General features: G+C 36.1%; 1 protein-coding gene across 4 annotated transcripts in view; it reads right to left on the bottom strand.

Moving 5' to 3' along the window:
* NKAIN2 (sodium/potassium transporting ATPase interacting 2) overlaps window positions 1-18734 on the bottom strand; it is a 952120-nt gene that overhangs the window by 619253 nt on the left and 314133 nt on the right. The gene's annotated exons all lie outside the window — the stretch shown is intronic.

Genomic DNA, 18734 nt, shown 5'->3' with positions numbered 1-18734 from the left:
ATGGATACTAAGAAGAGCACTTATGGTGATGAGCACTGTATGTTGTAAGTGATGAATCATTAGACTCTACAAACTGAAACTAATGTTACACGGTACATTAAATAACTGAAATTTAAATAAAACTTGAAAAAAATAAAACTATCTGATTTCCTAAGAGATATTACATAAAAAGACATTAGTATAGAAAAATATACATAAATAAAAACTCATATGTCAAATATACAAACATATTTATAATGTCCTCCAGATCAATATATAGGTAGCCAACTACATTTCTAAGTGTTAGCAAATCTTGAACAAAGACTCTATGAAAGATTATGTCCAGATGGTCAATAACCATACTAAGAAATGCTTACATCATAAGTCATTGGGAAATAAAAATTACAGTGTGATCATGTGACACACCATTTCATATCACTAAAAAGAAAAGGCTAGACAATATCAAATGTTAGCAAGAATGTAGTATACGTGAAAATTTCACACGTTGCTACTGGGAGTGTATCGTGGGAAATTCTTTGGATTTATCAACTAAAACTCAACATATTTACCCCCTGTAACTCAGCAATTACATTACTACAGATATACCAATCAGAAATTAGTGCATATGTCCCAACAACATAACCCCTAATGGGAAATAATCCAAATGTTCATCAGTAACGCACATGGGAGGCTGAAGAAGGGATCTTAAAAAGTAGAGAATGTTGATATCGGAAATTGTTGAGTATATACATATGTAAATTTCTCACAGATTGGTTCTCACTATAGATTTGTCTTTTTAAATTACTTTACCATACAGATTATTCTTTGTTCATCCCATATACAAACTGTTTACTCCATTAAAAAAGGGAAATCTAAAAACAGTTTTCCCAGAAAAATTCAGAGATGCACAGTAACTTTTTGTCTCATAAAAATGAACTTATGTTTCACAACACAATATTATTTTTTTTTTCAAATCCAGAAGTTTAAAGATGACAACAGTGCTTTGAAAATAAAAGTCAACACACACTATGGGATTCAGCTTTCTATCAAAGTGTTATTCTGAGTAGATTTCCTTAATTTATGGCAGCATATAGAGGTTATACTCAGGTTCCTCACTTTTAATTGAATGAGGGTAATACCTACTTGACAGGGTTTTTGTGAGGAGGAAACTAGTAATTACTTTTTTTTTTTTTTTTACCAAGTAAAAGAAAGATCTGACAAAGGGTTAATTTCAATAATATGTAAAAACAGTTTCAACTCAATAATGCCATGAATTCAGTAGAAATATGAAGAGCAAGAATAGAGATTTCAAAGGAAAATAATTATGAATGACACAAACATATTTAAAGTCCTCAAAAGCTTGCTAGAATGCAATCTGTACATTTTGCAAATGTAAAATGCCCGTATATTTGACCTAGGGATTCAACTTCTACGAAATGAGCTTACTACTGATATGTTTATACAAACAAGTTCATTACAGCATTGATTGTAATAGCAAAAACTCCAAAATTAATGTAAATATCAATCATTAAGGAACTGATTAAATGAACTGCAATTTATCATTATAATGGAATTCTATATGACTATTTAAATAGATTATTAGGCTGTGATAGAGGCCCTGGATTATATTGTTAACTTGTATAGCAAACAACAGAGAATTTTGTGCAATAGATATTCACAAAATAACACATGCATTTATTATTTATGGAATGGGACACCATTTCTTAGTGGTGTCCTGCAAACAGGCATGTCTGAGCTTTTGGAAGAGACTTTCTTTTTAATATGTTTTGCAGTATTGTGTTGGATTTTTTTTTCTTTTTTAAACCAAAAAGTCTCCCTCAAGTAGATATACATTGGTAATAGAAAAAAAAAAATCTTTCTCTGCAAGCAACTCAGAATAGTCAAAACAATTTTGAAAAAGAACAAAATTGGAATACTCACATATCCTGATTTCCAAACTTACTACAAAGCTACAGTAATCAAGATTGTGTGGCACTGGCCTAAGAATAGACATACAGATGAATGGAATAGAATCAAGAGTCCAGAAATAAACCTCTTCATTTATGGCAAATTTGTTTTTGACAAGGGTGCCAAGAAAACTCAGTGGGGAAAGAATAGCCTTTTTAACCAGTTTGTTTTAGAACTGGATCTCCTCACGCAAAAGAATGAAGTTGAACCCCTCTCTTGCAGCATACACACAAGACAAATGAATTCAAAATGGATCATATCGCTAACACTATAATCTCTTAGAAGAAAATATAAGAGCAAATCTTTGTGGCCTTGGGTTAAGGTAATAGCTTCTTAGGTGTGACACCAAATGCACAAATGCAAAAAAAAAAAAAAAAAAAGAAGATAAAATTTATGTACTGCAAATTATACTACCAAGAAAATGGAAAGACAACCCATAGCATGGAAGAAAATATTTGCACATTGCATACCTGAAAAGGACTTCTATCCAGAATATATGAGAACCTTTACAACTAACCCATTTTTTTTAATGGGCAAAGGATCTGACACTTCTCCAAAGAAGATGTACAAGTGGCCTATATGAACATGAAAAGATGTTTAACACCTTTAGTCAGAAAAATAAAATCAAAGGGAGATGCTATTTCCTACCCACCAGCAGGACTATAATCAACACTAACAAGCACTGTTGAGGATGGAGAAAAATAGCAACCCTCAATCTCAATGTTGCTGGTGGAAATGTTATATGGACTCACTTTGGAAAACAGTTGAGCAGTTCCTCAAATCTTCAAACATAAAGTAACCACGGCAATCCCATCCCAGTTATATATCCAAAAGAAATGAAAATGTACCCAAACAAAATTCTGTATGAATATTGATAGCCAGTGTTACTCATAACGGTCAAAAAGTGGAAACCACCAAAATGTCCATCCAGTGATGAATGGATAAACAAAATGTGACACATTCATACAATGCAGTATTATCCTGCAACAGAAAAGAGGGAAGTACTGAGGCATGCTATAACATGTATGAACACTATAAATGATAGAAGCCAGTCCCCCTAAACTGATGCTATATGTTTACATTTATAAGAAATGTCCAGAATAGATAAACCTAGAGACAGAAATATCATTCAGTGGTTGCCAGGAGGATAGGGAAGTAGAAATGAGGAATGAATGCTAATAGATAGGAGGTTTCCTTCCCGTGTGATGAGATTGTTTTAAACTTAGATTGTGGTGATGGTTGCCCAGCTCTGTGAACATATTAAAAACCACATTCAGTATGAATTAAAAAAAAATGATTTTTATGGTATGTCACATATCTCGACAAAATTTTATTTTATTTTTTTTTATTTTTTTTTTAAAGATTTTATTTATTTATTTATGAGAGAGACAGAGAGAGAGAGAGAGGCAGAGACACAGGCAGAGGGAGAAGCAGGCTCCATGCAGGGAGCCCGACGTGGGACTCGATCCCGGGTCTTCAGGATCACACCCCGGGCTGCAGGCGGCGCCAAACCGCTGCGCCACCGGGGCTGCCCTCGACAAAATTTTAAATGGAAAATATTAATTATAAAAATGTAATTTCCCTAAAGTTATATCTTATAATTTCTTGCAGAAAGCAGGTGCCTAACAGAGGTTCTAAAAATTAAATATATGAAGTCATTTCCTCAAATATAAACAGGAAGAAGGACACTTATTCAGAAATCAGAAATATAAAAGGAGTAATTGTAGAATATATATCAATTATTATAAATTTAATTAGTATATAATGGACCTGCAATAAAAACGAGACAGAAGAGAAAGCTATGTCCAGGGAAGGTATTATGGAGCTATGTACTACCATTCTGGGGCGGGAGGCGGATTTTTCATACCTGTAAATATTCACAGCCTTTTATATGAAAAAGAAACACAACTGAAATTTAAGTATTCCATTACTTCAAAATATCTTCCTACTGATAGCTTTACTAGTGCAAGTAATGGCCAATTAAACTGAAGGATTAAAAGAACCAGCTTGTAGAGGGAAAATGAACAAGCTTCAACAGCAAACATGCATCAGCTGAAGATGTTTCAAAATTGCCAGAGTTAATAAAAAAGTCACTTTGATAGCATCTTTCTTTGAGGAGTTCAGTTCTTTTCCCCCCAGACATTACCTAATTAAATCTCAAAATACATAAGGTTATATAATCAATTCTCAGAGTTCTTTTGAGACTCTTATTGGAAAAGTAAACCTTTCTTTTGAGCATTTCGGTCTATTTATCTCTTTTGTCGTGGGCAGAAATTGGATCTTATCACTCTTCAGGGTAGAGTTTTTTGCTTCTACTTCCATATGTGCAACATGTTCATGTACAGTTGAGCTTGACCTCCAGAAGTGATCCTTAACCACTGCAGGTCAAAAATGAAATTGTCTCCATCCACTATTGTTTACGTTCTCAGGTTAGTAAGGATGACCTGAACCTTTACAATGATGGATCAGAGCATCACAGCTTTTTTTTTTTTTTTTTTTGAGCATCACACTTTTCAGGATATCCTGAATGAATGCACAGTGTGCTACAAAAGGTGATAGAGAATGTTTTTCAAAAACTTCCACATTTGCATCCTGTACTAATGAATAATTCTGACATAATAAAGGAGGTGAAAAAGAACAGCACGGATGTACTGAAAACAGTGAAAATACAAGTATGACCAGGGAAGACAAGACTTTTGAATTCTTGTCATTTGCTTCCCAACCACATTTTTCTCCAGAGCACATTCTTGAATTTTATAATTACTCATTCCCTTGATTTCTTCACTACTTTTCACATATGTATATATGCCTAAATAATAACATGCTTAGCTTTGTAAGTTTTGAAATTTTTGAAGTGGAACCCTAATGTATTCTTTTGATTTGTACTTTTGCTCAATATTCTCTTTGTGAGGTTCACCTACGTAGACGTGAGATATTTAACTGAAGAATTTATTTTAATAATGAGTGGTTTTTGATGCATTTTTAAACTTAAAACACTGCATTCTGAAACCACTTGGACATAGATTTCTATTTACTTATATGCTTAGGATTTGATAAGTACTATGAAGACTTTAAAGATGTCTAAGACTCGTGGAAAGTTTGTAATGAGATAAAAATTTAACTAGGTTGAGTCATTTTCTCAGAATACAGCACAATTAAGTGCAGAGATTTTGGAGTCAAAAGTCTTGGATTTAGATCTTTCTTTTCTCATTTATCCATTGATTCACCTTGGTTAACTCCATCTCTTTTTCCCCAATGTTTTCATTGATAAAATGGAAGACAAAATATTTATCTACTTCATATGGTGAAAATGCACATGAAATGTAAAAATAGTAACAGAAAAATATGAACACTCTATAAATTAGATGTGCTATAATTAAAATAAAGGCATCCTCAAATTTATGACCTAATTATTTTTCTTTCTTCCTTTAGGCACAACATAATAAATTGGGTTTCTAGCCTTGATAAGAAGAATCCTAAAATCCAAATTCTTTATGAAATTAAAATAAAAATAGTATTTCAAACATTTATAGAATATGTTAATGTAACTGACATAACATTTTGATATCCAACTGTGTGGTTTTCCAGTTAACTTCTCTCTTCTCTGATCTTTTGTTAATAAATACACTATATTCAGGAAAGGCTGATGTAGTAAGAACATTAGTCACTCTTCTGAGCTTTCTCACTCTTTGAAGGACTTGGGGACACCTGGATGGCTCAGCTGGTTTAAGCAACTGACTTAGGCTCAGGTCATGATCTCATGGTCCTGGTCAGGCTCTCTGCTCAACAGGGAGTCTGCTTGTCCCTCTCCCTTTGCCCCTCCCCCAGCTCATGCACTCTCTCTCTCTCTCTCTCTCTCTCTCTCAAATAGCTTAGATCTTAAATAAATAAAGGGCTTGCAAAAGTGTTTAGTAGAAGAAACACGTATTCTTGAATATCATGTTTCCAATTATAAGAAAATAACATAAAGCAAGAACAGAAGTTTTTTTTTTCTTTCATTCCTGAGTCCTGTAAGATTTAAAATATGGTAATCACATCCAAAACATAGGGTGAAAAGGAATTCATGATTATCTAAGAGATGTTTTCTCATGAAAAGGTGACAAGAATCTCAACACAGAGTAGGAAAAGAATAAATGTGCTATTTACAGGATATAGAGGATTTCTGATGAAGGGTCCCAGGACCCCTCCTACTGTAGAACCCCCAAATGGAGCTGAGGCAGGACCACTGAAACTGCAGCACCTGCCTCATGAAGTTTTGGGGTAATTGCAGAGAAGAGTTATTCAGGGGCAGCCCGGGTGGCTCAGCGGTTTAGCGCCTGCCTTTGGCCCAGGGCATGATCCTGGAGACCCCGGATTGAGTCCCACGTCAGGCTCCCTGCATGGAGCCTGCTTCACCCTCTGCCTGTGTCTCTGCACCCCCCCCCCCATGTCTCTCATGAATAAATAAATAAACTCTTAAAAAAAAAAAGAAGGGTTGTTCAGGATGCTGTGTGAGGTACTACAATTCTTACAGAGAACTTGCCGCTAACAAAGAACTTGCCATATATAGGTCAGGAAACCATTATGAGAGGAAAGTGCAGAGATACAGCCTGAACACAGCTTGGGTCTTGTATGAGCCAAGGTACTGTAGGGAGAATGGCTATGAATTTTGAGAAGAGAGGAGAGTTGTAAACTTGTTGAAAGACCAAAATTTTCAGAAGAGGTGCTGAGATTGGGTATAGGAAGACACAGAGCACAGGGAGCTGAGAATTGGAGGGCATGATGGGAATTGCATCCCAGCAGTAGATGCATCAGAAACAAAGAGAAACATTCTTGATCTGATGAGTCACACTTCAGCACAAGCCCTCAGTGACAGGAGAGAACCAAGAATGAACTGCAAACCCAGTTCCCACACCTACACTGGTTAGTAAAACTTTCCTGAACCCAGAAGCTCCCAGGAAAGGGGCAGGGGAGGGGAAGGATGGGAAGATTATGAACTGACCACAGTAATCCATAATGGTTTCCATTTTATTTTATTTTATTTTATTTTATTTTACTTTTTAAATATTTATTTATTTATTTATTTATTTATTTATTTATTTATTTATGAGAGAGAGAGGGGGAGAGAGAGAGAGAGAGAGAGAGGCAGAGACACAGGAGGAGGGAGAAGCAGGCTCCATGCAGGGAGCCCGACGTGGGACTCAATCCTGGGACTCCAGGATCACAGCCTGAGCCAAAGGCAGGCGCTAAACCGCTGAGCCACCCAGGGATCCCTGGTTTCCATTTTAAACCACAGACAATGAAATTATTATCACTGGCAAAAGTAGGCTTTCCTCCACAGAACGGGAAAGCTGACTCAGAAGCTAAGTTGAACTTCCCAACAGTTAATATTTTTATTCCATATTTGAATCTTCCCTATTTATATAATAACTATATAATACCCACTATTAAATAAACTTTTATGAAAATGGTTTTCCTTGGGCTAGGCTGACTGAAACATTTCAAGCTAACAGTCTAAAAAATTCAGAAGAAAGAAAAGAAAGAAAGAAAGAAAGAAAGAAAGAAAGAAAGAAAGAAAGAAAGAAAGAAAGAAAAAGAAAAAACCATCTTTTCTTTATAAATCCCACTTAAACAAGCATAGGCAATTTTCGCTGTTCCCAGGAAACTGAAATCATATATTTTAATTTTTCCTATTTCTGATCTAACAAGGGTATATACCTCCTTCTATTTTTGAATGATAAATGATAAATTTCCCTAGTGGCTTAATTTCTAAGGATGCCTTGCCTGGTCAACTCAGTGCAACATTGGCAACAAGCTCACACAGCAGTGTCACTACAAGTTTTATCCTATGAAGAATCCTAATTCTCTTAGAAAACATTATAAAAGCTGAGGATCTCAGGTTGAACTGCTATAATCTTGTCTCCATAATATTACAAATACTATTAATGACTTGAGAGGTCTCTACAGAAACAAACTCATTACATGGCTGAGCCCAGCTAGATGGATAATGATGAAAATCCAAACATTTTATGTTGCAGAAGGAACTACAGATACCTCTCCCTTTTCTAGCTTTCTTTTCTTTTTTTTTTTTTTTTGTATTTTAAAATGTTTTCTACAATGAATATGCATTATTGGGGTAATAAAAATCTAATATAGAAATAAACACATTTTTTGAGAGTTGGATAGGAATGTAATACATGATTTGAATGCTTCATTTTAGAGGCTGGTTACTTAAGGTCCCAGTGAGTGTCCTGGCCCTAGGCCACACTGCTAGTCAATGAAAAAGATGGCAGTCACTCTCAAAAGTTCTTTCCATTAATCTGGTCTAGGTGGAAACTGGTGGAGTGAAAAGGCAGCACACTGTTCAGATAATTCTCGGAAAGGAAGGCAACATCTCAATAACTGAGCTCATAAACCCCACTGCATAGATCATGTCTTTTTAATGTTTTTACCTGTATCTGATAATGGAGAGCAAATTGTCTCACACCAAGAGAATTGTCAACAACTTTTCAAATGATGAATAAATATGATGTGTATTGTGAATTCATGCTTTTCAGTCATTCAGAGAACTGTCATTAGTGTTGCAACCTACATACTGTGTATTTTGCATTATTTCTGGTACCAAAATAAAGTTATTTTATTTGAAACCATAGCAACGTTTTTGATTATGCAAAAGACAGACTGAGGGCGAAGATTGATGTCTAACAGTAACACATGATACTTTATTGTGTTTCATCACTGTAATGTTCTATTATAACTCGTTTCAGTTTAGAGGATTTCAGTATTTCCAGTTTCCTTCTGAAGTTCCTACTTCTAATTTCAATGAATTGGACTTGTGATATTAATTTTTTTTTAATTTTTATTTATTTATGATAGTTACAGAGAGAGAGAGAGAGAGGCAGAGACACAGGCAGAGGGAGAAGCAGGCTCCATGCGCCGGGAGCCCGATGTGGGATTCGATCCCGGGTCTGCAGGATCGCGCCCCGGGCCAAAGGCAGGCGCCAAACCGCTGCGCCACCCAGGGATCCCTGGACTTGTGATATTAACTAGAAAGTGTTGGGTGATCTTCTCCCAGACTCTGTTTTCCAGTGGGGGGCGGGAGGGAAGGAAATTAATGAGAGCTTAACTTTTGAAATTATGTCATCTTCTGAAAGACAGATCTTAAAATTAAGCCACATGTTTTGGCTGCAAAAATGTGTATTTTAATGAACTTTACTTGGAGACTCAACTTGTATTTTCTAAGAAGAAAGGAAAGGAATGAAAATACCCTGCTTCTGTCAAACACTCTTCTTCTATGTTCTTCAGTCTACTTAAGGAAGAATAAGATGAAAACAATTCAAGATAATTTCAGAAAAAAATTACAATAGGACCCTTAAATAGATTTTAAAAATCATAAAGGAGAAGATTTTTTAAGGAGAAGATTTTCATACATAAATCTCAGAGTAATTTAGTAATTTTATTTATGCCTTAAATTCAGTTTTTAACTTTTTATCAACTGTAATAAATTTTTATTTTTCAAATAAAAAATCTAATATGTCTAGAGAGACCATTTTTCTCCCCCCATTAACTTCTAAAAGTGATGTATCATGCAAATTTTCATACAAAAAAGACTGAGTAATATAAACTAGCTTTTAGGTAAAAACTATGTATCTCACATAGTTCCTACCAACTGATAATTTGGTGGAGGGCCTAATTTTAAAACAACTCAGATTAAAGTTTCTTGCAGAGGAAGAAACTAATGGAATCCTGGTTCATAACTTTAAGATAATCTAAAAATCATGGAAAATTATAACTAGAAGAGTTCTTAGTGTGTACTGATGGTCTTAAGCAAACTGTGGAAAAAGCGAGACAGACATCGAGCCATGTGGCAAGTGCTGGTGCGCATGTCCCTGTCACTAGCTGAAAAAAGCAGCTAGACTTGGTTGTTTGGAAATTGTCCTAACTTTACATCCCAGATAAGATCACCTGTATCAGTGTCTACTCACCATGACCTGGAGTACATATAAAGTTGTTTTTTGTTCTTCGGTGAATTATTTTAAACATTTTTCTATGAATGCATTCACAATCTCTATTTGTAAAATATCATCCTAAAAGGCGATTATTGCCCTCAAATAATAATTCAAAGTAAAATTGAGCAAGAAGAGTGATCGTAAGTGCTAGACTAACACACTGAAGATCACCATTCTACAAAATCCAAATGAAAAAGGAATGCAAACATTTAATTCAGTTATCATATCTATATTATGGAGTAATATGTTAAAACTGTTCCTATTTACATATGCCTGGAAATATAGGAGAAAGAGAGCAAATATATAAAGTTATTTTTAGAGCTGGTACACAGGAGAGATATTTTAATACGATATCCTACTACTTTAAAAGGTAAGGAACATTAGTTTCAAGGAGGGGATATAACCGTTTTTATGGATGAGGCTTCTGAGATTTACCATGAATGGCAGACAGTTTATTTACTAATAAACCTCTTCCACTGCTAAGTATATTGCCACTGGGTTTCAGGTAAGAAGAACAGTTTCAAGGTTACAATTCGAAACATGGTTTGGGTTCACATCCTAGGTTGTGGATACCTGGTGCATCTCTTGGGTCCGGAGTCCTACCCCTGGTGCATGGGTAACAGCACCCTAATTCTACTTTGGGTAGTCAGCCCTCATCCTCTACCGCAGGGTCTACTCTTTTACCCCAACCCCTGCCATTCTTATTAGAGGGGTAAGCACATGACTGACGCAGGGCCAATCAGGATTCATCATGGAACTTTGTAAGGTCTACTGGGAAAAGGCAATCCTCTTCTCACTGAAAGGGACTAAAATCCACATAAGGCTAAAACTGACAGATGTCACCATCATCACCATATCAAGACAGCCAATGTGAAAATAAAACCTACTTCGAGGAAGGAAATACCAATAGAGGAGGACTGAGCAAGTCTTGATTCCATTTCTTGTTGCTCTAAATCTAGATTAGCAAACCTAAAAGTCTAACTGATGGGGAAAGGTTGTAAATGTGTAAAGCAATCTCCGTAAAACAAAATGCATCCGTGAGATCTGTGGAAAATGAAGATATACTCTAATCACAAACAATGATTTTTTTTTCAAATATTGTTCTGATCACAATAGCTTTGCGACCAGATTCCTCCTGGTGAGTAACAGGTGGCAACCCCTGCCTGAATCTTAGAGGGTTGGTGTAATCTAGCCTTTCAGTTCTACAAATCAATGTTTTTCTTTGGCTTTCTTGCTGCCTTCTCACGTGTCTTTGCTTTCCCCTCCCCCTCATTCTTTCTTCTTCTCCTTCCCTTTTTATTTTTCACTGTATGTCACCTCCTGACAACAGGTGAATACATATACTATTTGTGCAACAAACAAGGCAAAAAATGACCATGAAGGATTATGTCTTTCACTGAAGGAATCCGAGAAGTATTAACAATTCTATTTTAAAGTTAATTAACCCAGCAGCACATTTAAGTCTTGGTTTAGGTGGGACACCTGGGTGGCTCAGTGTTTGAGCATCTGTCTGCCTTGGGCTCAGGGCGTGATCCGGGAGTTCCGGGACTGAGTCCCACATTGGGCTCCCCGCAGGGAGCTTGCTTTTTCCTCTGCCTGGGTCTCTGCCTGTGTCTCTCATGAATAAATAAATATAATATAAATATAAAATAAAATAAAACTTGGTTTAGAGCAGGTGTCTCCAAAGTGTGGCCACCAGTCCAGCAAAATAGTATCAGGATCACCAGGAAATTTGTTAAAAATGCAAATTCTCAGGCCCCACCCTAGACCTGTATTAGAAACAAGTAGCTAAGTATTTCTTGTGATTCTGGTGCACACCCAAGTTTCAGAAGCACTGCTTTGGGGGAGATGTATGATGATCAGGAAACCATTCGGTAATTCACACATTAAATGAACCTAGGCTATTTCAGGGGCAGTGGTAAGGGAGCATACCAAGCCTCAACAGGAATGGCTAACATATTTTATGCATAAAACAGTCTCTGGCATCGCTGATGGTAATAACATACACAAATGAGTGAGTGTGAGCAAGAAAGGAAGAGCAAGACCAATGAAGGACTTAAAGATGAAGCAACACAGTTGTTGAAGCTATGTGCATATACCGCCTAGGTTTAAATTCCACCTTTGTCATTTCCTCCCTGTGCCAAACCTCTCTGCCCCTGTTCCCTCAGTCCTATAATGGCAAAAAGAATAATGCCTACTGGTGCTGATTCCTATGGGGATTAAGTGAGTCCATACATGTAAAGTTCTTAAATTAGGTCAGGCACAAGATACATGCTCATGAAATGCTCAAGTTTGGTTCTCTAGTTGCTTTATACTATTCCATACCCAACAGCCACGGGTAACAATTTAGATTTATATTTTAAAAAAATGTGTATTAGTCACATTTCAAGGGCTCAATACCCACAAATACCATGGACCATTCTCACCATCAGAAAAACTTCTAGTAGACATCAATGCTCTAGGCTATGAGGTTAGTGTACTAATGACAGAGTCAGAGAAGGGGAGGTAAGGGACATCGTTTGTTCGGTGAAAAATGACTTTCAGGTCTCTGCTCTGTCATCACATGAAATGGCCAACATCAATCTCCTCTCTTAAAAGGCCAAGTCCCTGCTCATGGGGTCTGCTGTCTCATCCTGGGACCCCGAAGCTCAGGTAGGCTGAAATGTAAACTCAACTGGAACCCTGGATCTGTTCACTGGGAAAACCTCCTATGCCGACCTGATCTGTTCTTCGTATGTCTCAATGAAGGAGTAGAACTTTGATGTGTTCAGGCCTCTATACTCCTGTTCACCAGTATGTGTCCTCAATGCCACCAAGATGTGTATTTTTTCCTCAATCCTGAAGTATGACACATGAACTCAGTTTGGAAGATACTAAACAGAAAATCAAAAGAAACATGAGTCTAAGCATACCCTACTATAAAATCTCAGCTCAAGAAATGCAAAATTCACCACTAGATATTTCCATGTGGATGTTCTATATCATCTCTGTTGAATGTATCCTGGAATTCAAGGGCATCACAAAGCAGCATCCAAGCTTCCTTTGCCATCATATCCCTTTCTGAACTCTTTCATGAAGCTCTACTGTAGTTACTCAGGCTTCCTTTCTGAACCCTGATTACATACCATGCTCATCGGCACTTTTGCATATGTCCTCATGTTCTGTCTCTTGTCTGGAATGGCTGCTTTGATTCTTTCTCCATATATCCAAATCTCTCCATCCAAAATTTTCAGTTCAAGTCTTACCTTCTTGAGGCCACGTTTGAATATTTCTCACATCCCTACTTAAAGAATGTCTATAACATGTAATGTATAATATTGCTATACGACATACATCCTTTTCCATATATGTAACATATATATTTCTTTAACTTGAAAACACATCTTAAATCATCCTTCACAGTAAATAGATACTGATTTTTAAGAAATAACAGCATCATATTGCACTCGTCTATTGTAATAATCGCTAGACCAGTAGTCTTGAGTAAGGAAGGTAGGTTCTAAAAAACATTTAGAGGGTGCAGCCTTCTGTAAAAGCATGAACAATTCATCAAAAGTAGATTCAGTTTAATCTCAGGTAGGTGTTAAATACGATGATTGTGGAAGTTTGTGGTAGTCTCAATTTACTCAGTGAGGCAAGAGCCAAGTTGGCCAGGAAAGTGGGTAGACAGTGGAAGAGGTGGCTGAAATTTGGAAAAAAAAAAAAAAAAGAAAAAGAAAAGTCAAGAAAACATGTTATCAGTTTTGAATAAGTAAGAACCAGAATGGACTAGAAAACTATCAGACGAGAGTAAGAAGGGGGAAAGATGTTCCCAGAAGAGGATGAAAACTGATATTTGCTAATGATTGATTGTCTTTTGTTTTGGTAAACACCGTATCTAATACTTTAAAGTATATAAAATAAGATTCCTACCTTCCTATAAAAGGTTCCAGAACTCAAATATTCTCTCATATTATGAATGCCTACTGAGGCCTGCCATAGGGAACACGAGACTTGGAAGTTAGAATGGCAAATATATTGTAAAATTTAATTAAAAGAAATGTTTAACAATGCTGCCTTTTTATTCGTAATAACTGGCTATTTTAAAAGGATAACTCTAAAGGGAAATCGTTTGTTCCCTATGTAGTTTTTATCAGCCCAAACTTCTCCCCACCAACCCATTAGTCATCTTGACTTAACTGTGTTTGCCTTCGTAAAATATGGAGGGAATAAGAAATGGATAGCTCATAAACACATATTAAAGAGCAATTTGAGATTTATAGAAGAAAATAAAGTGAAACAAAGAAGGGCCACTGTAGGTAATGCTATCATGTAGGCAAAATGAAATAATCCATACACAGTGTGTACTTGGAAGCGTGCGCATGCACACATACACACACCAAGAATTGAGTTGTGACTCAATCACAAAACACTGTTATAAAACCCTTTTATAACACTGTTATAAAACAGTTATAAAACTGTTTGTAATTTATCTCTTTATTAAAAGGACCTTATTCTATATACTATACAGCCACTGATGTTTAAAAATATTGAATATATGGGGGCAGCATGGTTTAGCGCCACCTTCAGCCCAAGATCGAGTCCCACATCGGGCTCCCCGCATGGAGCCTGCTTCTCCTTCTGCCTATGTCTGTGCCTCTCTGTGTCTCTCATGAATAAATAAATAAAATCTTTAAAAAATAAATAAATAAATAAATAAATAAATAAATAAATAAATAAATAAATAAATAAATAAATAAAAATATTGAATATAGAACTGACAATCTAGCAGAACGTTATTATGGTTAAAACATGGAACGACTTAACTATTGGTGATGTTCAAATAAGTAGAAAATCCTAGTCTCAAAGATCATTCTAAATGAAAAAGAATGTTCTGGAAACACAATGGAATAGATACAAGGTACCTATTACCTGTTACCTGAATAGAGTAGAAACTGACTCCATATTAGCTCTATTTAGGATGGAATTACAGAGAAGAAAAGGAGCAACATTGCAGAGAACCACCAACTGTAGACAACTATAAAAAGACCCAAACCCAGGCAGCCCGGGTGGTTCAGCATTTTAGCGCTGCCTTCAGCCTAGGGCCTGATCCTGGAGACTGGGGATCAAGACCCACGTCAGGCTCCCTGTGTGGAGCCTGCTTCTCCCTCTACCTGTGTCTCTGCCTCTCTCTCTGTCTCATGAATAAATGAATAAAACTTAAAAAAAATTTAAAAAAAAGACCCAGACCCATCAACCTCCACCTTTAGAAGACTTCCAAAGCAAGTATCACCTATGTTTTTTTTTTTTTTAACTGAAGCATAGTTGACATACTAGTTTTACATGTACAACAAACACAGTGATTCACATTTATATATATTATGCAGGGATCCCTGGGTGGCGCAGCGGTTTGGCGCCTGCCTTTGGCCCAGGGCGCGATCCTGGAGACCCAGGATCGAATCCCACATCAGGCTCCCGGTGCATGGAGCCTGCTTCTCCCTCTGCCTATGTCTCTGCCTCTCTCTCTCTCTCTCTCTCTCTCTCTCTGTGACTATCATAAATAAATAAAAATTAAAAAAAAAGATATATATATTATGCAGTGATCACCATGATAAATCTAGCTACCATCTGTCACCAAAGTTATAATATTATTTATTTTTATTTTTTTTAAAGATTTTAATTTATTCATGAGAGAGAGAGGCAGAGACACAGGCAGGGGGAGAAGCAGGCTCCCTGCAGGGAGCCCGATGTGGGACTCGATCCCGGGTCTCCAGGATCATGCTCTGGGCTGAAGGCAGTGCTAAACCGCTGAGCCACCCAGGCTGCCGTTATAATATTATTAACTGCATTCCCCATGCTGCATATTACAGCACCCTGTATTATTTATATTGGATGTTCTCTCCCTGTCTTGCTCTCTCCCTATCCTCTTCTCCTTTGGCAACCACCAGATTGTTCTCTGTATCTATGAGTCTGTTTTGGTTTTGTTTATTCCTTTGTTCTTATTTTTTAGGTTCCACGTATAAGTGAAATCATACGGTATTTGTCTTTCTCCGTCTGACTTCTTTCCCTTAGCAGAATACCCTCTAGGTCCATCCGTGTTATTGCAGGTGACAAGATCACCTGCTTATCTTGACTTGGAAGAACAATGTTTACTAAATCATACACTGATGTATAAACAAATTGAAGAAGAAAAAAAAACTTATACAAAGACATCAAACTAAAAAATATTTCATTTCTGTCTTTTGTTATGGTTAACAAGGCAAGAAATGAGCCTATGCAGAGAACTGAGCAGAAGGCATCTTTGAAAATCCACATAAAAAAAAGAAAGAAAGAAAGAAAGAAAGAAAGAAAGAAAGAAAGAAAGAAAGAAAGAAAGAAAGAAAGAAAGAAAGAAAATCTACATTCCTGGCTTAGTTAACATTTGTCTCCTCTTCTACTGTACAAAGTAACAGGCTGAATATTACAATTGCAAACCAAAAAAAAGAAAAGTAACTATATTAAACTGCAGGACTATTATTCTTAGTAAATCATAGATGTATCATTTTGAAATTCTGGATACTTTAGATGATTCAAGTTTCCATTAACAGTTTTCTATTAATACTGCTTTGTAACAGGACATGCACTAACTGATATAATCTTTAAAAATGATATTAAATATAAATTATTTGTTGAGGTAACTCCTGAACTAAGGACAATTAAGTTGCATATACTGACTGATAAATGGAGATGCTATAAAATCTTTTCTCTCCCAACTATATACAAAAATAAAGCTCCTATTCCAGTGTAATATTTTTATTAAATCCATCCTTCTTGGAATTAGAAATAAATAAAAACGAGATTAATCAATTCCATTATTTTAAAAAAATCCAATACACTGTGAACACTTTCAGGCCAAGCAAGTATGGCCACATCAATAGCTGCACCCTGGGATCCCTGGGTGGCGCAGCGGTTTGGCGCCTGCCTTTGGCCCAGGGCGCGATCCTGGAGACCCGGGATCGAATCCCACGTCGGGCTCCCGGTGCATGGAGCCTGCTTCTCCCTCTGCCTGTGTCTCTGCCTCTCTCTCTCTCTCTCTGTGACTATCATAAAAAAAAAAAAAAAAAAATAGCTGCACCCTCCAAATGTGAAAGATTTAATAAAGTAATGCACATGGAGGGCTGTGACAGCTCATCCTAAGTGGTCAGTGATATTGATGAATCAGTATCCTGCATCATGAGAACAACTAGACAATCCAATAATCCAAAGTCAAGTCTTAGATTTCTCTCTCTCAACATCTCTTAACATTGATTAGGCAATCAATTTTGTCTTAAAATGCAATGGCATCTTGTCGCAGTTTTGAGTGTTTTTAAGTCATCGGCTATATTCAGGATAGGACAACACAGGCTAAAGAACTCAGCCCCTGCTATTGGGTAGTACGTAATCCACAGGTCAACTTTTAATTATAGCATAGCTAGGACCACAAAGTCATTACCAGAAAATGAGAAGCTACTCCCTTTAATGTGTCACTGTCCAACCTCAGCGATCAGAGATAGTTTTTCCTCATATGTTGCTTGATGACTGATATATAATCTCTGAAATGACAGTCTTAGATTTTGCTATAAATGTGAAAAGTAAAGATCCATGCAAAAATCTCTTGATTTCCATAGTCTATCTAGGGCATAATATCAGAAAAAGAAAAATCACGAAAGAGTAATTTTTAAAAATATATTTTAAGAAAAACAAGAATTAGCTAATCTTTAACATATTGGAACTTCTTTCTGTCTCCTTTTAGATTATCCCTACTTCTTTTTCAGTAATCTTCTCTCTTACCATTGTAACCATGTTACCCTAAGAGCCTTCCGAGTTTCAAACCCTCCCAAGCTCTGTATTTCTTCCTTTACCTTCTGGGGGCCTGCCATAGCAGCCTTCTGCCAAATAGTCATACACTCATTGGGCACCTATTATTTTGCCCAGCGCCACTAATGACCAAGCTAAAAAAAAAAAAAAAAAAAAAAGCTTATTTTGAAATAGGTTACCTAACACTTATTATTAAAATGGAGCTTAAAATCACTGGGTGTTATACACGACTGATAGATTATTGAACTCTACATATGAAACGAGTGATTTACTATATTTTGGTTAATTGAATTTAAATAATAAATCAAATCAAATCATGGGCCCAGTGATATGTACTATAAATCACTTTACTTAGATTCATTTTTAAACATTCTATGCAATTCTCCTATTATTTTTAAACATCAATGTGGATATCTGATCCTTTTGGGAAGAGAATGAATTGTTGAATTGTGACATTATGGAAATTTCTTCAAACAAAGGTAGAGGCTTATAACTTGAAGAGTCTTATCAATTAGGAATATTCTTATTGAATTTAAGATCCAGAAATTGTATAGAAAACATATGTTTATGGATATTTCTGAGAATTTGAAATTACAGAGAATCACTATTTTTTCCAGAAATGATACAGAATTTTGGAGTGTTATCATCAGTTGTAATGTGTCCAATTTCCAAATATATGGAGACACCTGAGCTCATGGTATTGTAATATTACAAAATACAATGAAATGTTAGAGGTATGGTAATTAGATCTGCTTTCCTCTTGCTAGTTTTACAAGGCAATAGATTTTTGTTAAAATTATAGGTTATAGAACCCTCCTCTTTGAAGTCAGTCTAGTAACATGGATGAACATGAGTCTAAGTTTTGTGAAACATTGACTTATCTATCCAGACTAATCATTTTTAAAATGACATGTTTACAATGTCCATTTTAAATAGTAAAAATTATTATACCACACAATCTCAGTTTTATGTGAAAAAAATCAT

The sequence above is a fragment of the Canis aureus genome, chromosome 1 (assembly GCF_053574225.1).
Source record: "Canis aureus isolate CA01 chromosome 1, VMU_Caureus_v.1.0, whole genome shotgun sequence".
Classification (NCBI taxonomy): Eukaryota; Metazoa; Chordata; class Mammalia; order Carnivora; family Canidae; genus Canis; species Canis aureus.
The sequence above is the reverse complement of the archived record's forward strand: the minus strand, read 5'-3'. Positions and strand labels throughout refer to the sequence as shown.